The sequence below is a fragment of the Symphalangus syndactylus genome, chromosome 2, assembly GCF_028878055.3.
Source record: "Symphalangus syndactylus isolate Jambi chromosome 2, NHGRI_mSymSyn1-v2.1_pri, whole genome shotgun sequence".
NCBI classification, from domain to species: domain Eukaryota; kingdom Metazoa; phylum Chordata; class Mammalia; order Primates; family Hylobatidae; genus Symphalangus; species Symphalangus syndactylus.
The window spans coordinates 91,210,086-91,216,040 of NC_072424.2; positions in this window are offsets into that span (position 1 = coordinate 91,210,086).

A 5,955-nucleotide genomic window follows, 5' to 3' on the forward strand; every position below is an offset into this window, starting at 1 on the left:
AGTGGTAGTAAAACAGGCGAAGAAGCAGCAGAGTCTTAGTAAAATGTTTTCCCTTGACTGTAATCCTGTCCTGTACTGTTCACACAGTAAGTCACTGCAGCTGTGGTGTTAAGTACAGATTCACAAAATGTGGAGTCAAGCCTGTGCTCCACTACTTACTAGCTCTGTGACCTTAGAAAAGTTACTGAACTACTTTAAATACTAGTTTTTGATCTGTAAAATAAAAACAATGAGATCTACCTCTAAGCTATTTTAAGAGATATAAACAAGACAATGCTTGTGGAAGTGTGTCCAGCAATACCTGGCACGCAGTGAGTGCTAAGTAAATATGTGTTGAATGTTCATGAATTCATACAAAGAGAAACCATAAAACGAGTGAAGTATGCACATTATTTATCAGAGCTATGCACAGTGGTGTGCTGGTAAATATGAACAATTTGCTCTCCTGGGGTGGGGGACAATTTCAAGCAACAAGGGAAAGCCATTAAATGTAGAGTTGCACATCATTATATGGTTTTTCCACCCAATAGACATTAATAACCTCAAGAACACAAATAATGGTAACATGGAGAAAAATAATGGGGGACTTATAAGTTTTGAATTTTATTACCTTTTAAAAATATAATTTATTAAATTTTAAGTTTATAGAATTTAATTTTTATTAATGTCTGTGTATAACAACTGGCACTTGAAAATTTAACTATCAGCTCTTCTAAGCTGGTACAAGCCCCTGTTGTGTGTGTCTACTTACATTTGCTTAAATTAACTGTTTGTGAACTGCACATAATTTATTCCACTATGTGACTCAGTCTTGGCATGGTGGGAGGTCATATGCTCCAGTAGGGACAATGAGCTGAATCCCAGCTCTGAGACATGTTAGCTCTGGGACCTTAGACAAGTGACAACATTTCCAAAGCTCATTTTCTTTATTGTTAGAGTTGAAGATTGGGGCTAAAAATAATACTTAACCCATAAAATTTTTATACATTAAAAAACCTGACATGATGCTTTACATGACATGAATTCAGTAATGTTGGTACCATCCTCCATTTCTCCCAATCTTTTTTTGACTTCACAATGTCTAGAGGTAAAACAAACAAACCAAGGAACCAAATAACGATACCCTTTTGGGCCTGATTTTTTAAAAAGTCCTTGAACCAAGTAACCCCACCTAGATTGTGCCTTTGTGTGTTTTTGTGTCTTTGTTCTCCAGTCAAAAGCAAGTAACTAGAATTATCTGGAATTGGTGCCACACAGAAGTAATTACCATTTACACGAAGCCGTGTTTACATCAATGTGCAGATAAGAAACAACCTTCCCTGGCTCTTTTGAAAGAACTGGGTCCTGAATTTGGGTCAAGTGAGATGTTACGTCTGGGTTGTAGATGTGTACAAAAAAGAAACAAACAAACAAACAAAAAAAGCCTTGAAAATGCTAATGGCAAAAGAGAATTCAAGACCCAAAAGAAAATATCTTTTATACATTCATTCCTGACTTTTACTAATTTCAAGCATAAGAGATTGAAATTTAACATATATTTCTAAATTTTACAAAAATGTGAATTTATGCTGTGTGGAAAAAATCACTATTAATTTAATATTATACCCTTTTCTTTTTCATATTTTAATAAAGGGCTAATTCTAACCCTCAAAAATAACATAAAATCATAAGTTATGCATTGACATCTACTGCACCAGCTGCTCAAATATTATGAAGAATTTCTATTTAAAGAAAACCTCCAGTGCATTCATTTTAGCCTTACCCACAGGAATGTTTTCAAAGAATGAAAATATCCTTTTCAGATGACAATTTTACCTTTGCGTTTTGTTTTCACTCCAGCTGGAACCCAACTAAATATCATCAACATATTCCATCACCAAACTACCTGGAAGCAAGTTGCAAGTTACTTAATCATATTTCTCTTTTAAAATACACTACCGGATACTGCCAGATCCCAAACCCAATTTCTAAATATATCACTAACTATAATTAAATAATACAAATAGTTGGGTACAGAAATAACTAAAATTTATAATTATATGTGATATTTTTCAGTGACCCCCTTTTCTTCTTCTCCTAGTTGACTTGGTTATTTTACTGAACATTGGTCAGCACCAAACTTTGAACCTGGGAAACTGGAAAAGTTAAAATTCCAAAGAGCCAATATTTCAATTTATTAATAACACTTTTCTAAAAATTTGATTAAAACAGTAGTTTACAATATTTTATAAAACTGGGTATTGGCAGCACACCAACATGGCACATATGTACAAATGTACATATGTTACATACATACATACAAATGTACGTACATTTATTATGTACATATATTACATACATACATGTATTTATATGTACATTTATTATGTACATATATTACATACGTATGTACATTTATTATATACATATATTACATAGTACATACAAATGTACATACATACAAATGCACATACATATGTTACATACATACATATGTACGTATGTAACACATGTGCATGTGTTACATATGTACATGCGTATGTAACACATCTGCACATTGTGCACATGTACCCTAAAACTTAAAGTATAATAATAATAATAATAATAATAATAATAAACTGGGTATTGGAGAGCTTAATAGTTTCTTTCTAGCCAGAGTTATGAAAAGATTGCTCAAGGTGCGTTTAGTTTTTACCAAGTTACCCCTCTCTATGCCTGTGCACCTGCATCTGTGTATCTGCGCCTGTCCTTGTGCCTGTCCTTGTGTAGGTGTTAGAGCATGTGGGTGTGTCTGGGCTCCTGACTCTGAGAGTGGAGGATGTGTTTTGGATTCAAGGATGAAGAGTAAACCCAATAGACCATGACTCATTTTATATCTCACAGGCCAGAAATAGTGATGTCAACTCAAAAGATACATTTGCGGAGTTCCTATTATACTCTAGTCCTACTTCTGGCTTCTGAATCCTGGGTCACAAAGATGAATAAAACATAAAATCTGCTCTCATGAGGTTTATAACCTATTGAAAACAAATATGCATATATATGTATTTTTAATACAATCTGCTCTTCTACTCAAAAAGAAATTGACACACTTTTGTTTTAGTGACACGTACTAAGGAGATTAGAGGGCCCTTTTATTTTTAAAGGACACTTGTCTGCTGAATAAGTGAACAATTCTCTCTGATTCATTAAAGAAAAGAAATAATTTGTTTTGCTAGTATTAACAGAGCAGAAGGGGGCGTAGAAAGGATCAGAAGATGAATTTCCTAGTGCATCAGAAGTTGAATGCCAATGTTCTTTGACACACACACACACACACACACACACACACACACACACACACACGGGCACAAAGGATGTGGAAGGGAGAGAGGAAGACCAAGCCTGCAGAGCCTCTTAGAGGAGTTTCCATTTGTCATAAAAGTAAAAACTCCTCTCAGAGGAGTTTCCATTTGTCATAAAAGTAAAGTAAGAGCTCAACAAGCAAAGAACGGGAAAAGAGGGTAAAGAACTTCCCAGACAGAGGAACAAAGCCCCAAGGAAAAGTGAAGAAAGTACAGAGTCCTTAGGAGACAGACAGTGGCCTGCAACACTGGAAACAAGGTGTGCGTGGGGAAACTGGAAGGAGAAGGCTGGAAGACTGATTGCACGTACTTGGTTGCTTCTTTGAACACAGGGCCAGGGGTTAGATTTGATTCCTGAAATCTGTGGGAGGTTTGAGGAATGGCACAGTCGGGTCTGTGCTCCTGTGTTGCATGGACAGCAGTGTGAAGGACGGGTGGACGGGCAAGATGCTGCGGTGAGGGAAGTGGGGTAGGAAGTCCTTTGGAACCTGAAGTGAGGTGGTAACCATGGGATTATCAAAAAGAAGTCTTTTGAGAAAATATGTGTCAAAATTGACAGAAGTTGGAGATCTTTTGGATGTGGGTGTGTGAACAAAACCCAAGATGGGAACCAAGCCAAGATGCTGCAGGGGCCTCTGGCTCAAATGGACACTGCTAGACTTAGTCCAGATGGGGAGCTAGGAGAAGCAGGTGTATGAGGAGAAGGCTGGGTTTGGTTTTGATGATAAAGCAGTTTAAACACAACAGCATCCATGAGATGGAAAAATAGATGTAAAGTCGTGCTGTGCAAGTCGGCAGCCACTAGCATACTGAGCATTGAAATATGCCTACTCTGTGCTGAGATGTGTGTAAGAGTAAAATATACACCAGATTGTAAGGCTTGATATAGATTAAAAGAATGTACAATACTTCTTTTATCATTTTCATGGTGATTACATATGGAAACGGTAACATTTTGGATGTAATAGGCTAAACCATATATGTTAATCAAATTAAATTCACCTTTTATTTTTACTTGTTTAATGTGGCTACTAGAAACTATTAAATTTGCACATATATCTCATATTTCTATTGGACAGTGCTGATGCAAGTGGTACTACTAAGACTAGAATCCATCTTGGCCATACTATAAAACCTATACTTTTTTATTTTGTTTATTAAAACATGTTTTTGTTTTTTTTTTGAGACGGAGTCTCGCTCTGTCGCCCAGGCTGGAGTGCAGCGGCACGATCTCGGCTCACTGCAACCTCCACCTCTCGGGTTCACGCCATTCTCTTGCCTCAGCCTCCCCAGTAACTGGGACTACAGACGCCCGCCACCACGCCCGGTTAAGTTTTTTGTATTTTTAGTACAGATGGGGTTTCACCGTGTTAGCCAGGATGATCTCCATCTCCTGACCTCGTGATCCGCCCACCTAGGCCTCCCAAAGTGCTGGGATTACAGGCGTGAGCCACCGCCCCAGCCAAACCATAGAGGACTTTCAATGCTAGACTAAAAGAAATAGAACTTAACCTCTAGGTTATCAACTCTCCCCACCCCCAACCCCCGCACCCAGAAAGCATTTGGCAATCTCTGGAGATATTTTTGCTTGTCACAACTAGATGAGAGGGATTTGCTTGTGGCACCTAGGGGTAGAGACCAAAGACGCTGCTAAACAGCCTACATAGCCCCCTAAAGCAAAAAAAAAAAAAAAAAAAAAAAAAAAAATTTCTGGCCCAGAGTGCCAATAGTGCTATGGTTGAGAAACCTGGCTCTAGGTAATGAGGAGTGATTCCAGATTGATGATCCACAAGCAGATTGCATTTCTTTGCATTCCCAGCTATGTGTAATATATGTGCATTTTAATCAAGAGAGCTGAACAATTTACACTGTGTTCTCCATTCTTGCATAGTCCATGGCTACAAATATGCCTATTTCCTTTTTTTTGGGGGGGAGGAGTTCTGTCCATTTTTTTTTTGTTTTGTTTTTTATTTTATTTTATTTTATTTTATTTTATTTTATTTTACTTTAAGTTCTGGGATACATGTGCAGAATGTGCAGGTTTGTTACATAGGTACATGTGCCTATTTGATACATGTGCCATGGTGGTTTGCTGTATCTATCAACCCATCATCTAGGTTTCAAGCCCCACATACATTAGGTATTTGTCCTAATGCTCTCCCTCCCCTTGCCCTCAACCTGCCAACAGGCCCCAGTGTGTGATGTTCCCCTCCCTGTGTCCATGTGTTCTCACTGTTCTACTCCCACTTATAAATGAGAACACGCAGTGTTTGGTTTTCTGTTCCTGTGTTAGTTTGCTGAGAATGGTGGTTTCCACCTTCATCCATGTCCCTGCAAAGGACATGAACTCATTCTTTTTTATGGCTGCATGGTATTCCATGATTTATATGTGCCGCATTTTATTTATCCAGTCTATCATTGATGGGCATTTGGGTTGATTCCAAGTCTTTGCTATTGTAAATAGTGCTGCAGTAAACATATGTGTGCATGTGTCTTTATAGTAGAATGATTTATAATCCTTTGGGTATATACCCAGTAATGGGATTGCTGAGTCAAATGGTATTTCTGGTTCTAGATCCTTGAGGAATCGCCACACTGTCTTCCACAATGGTTGAACTAATTTACACTACCA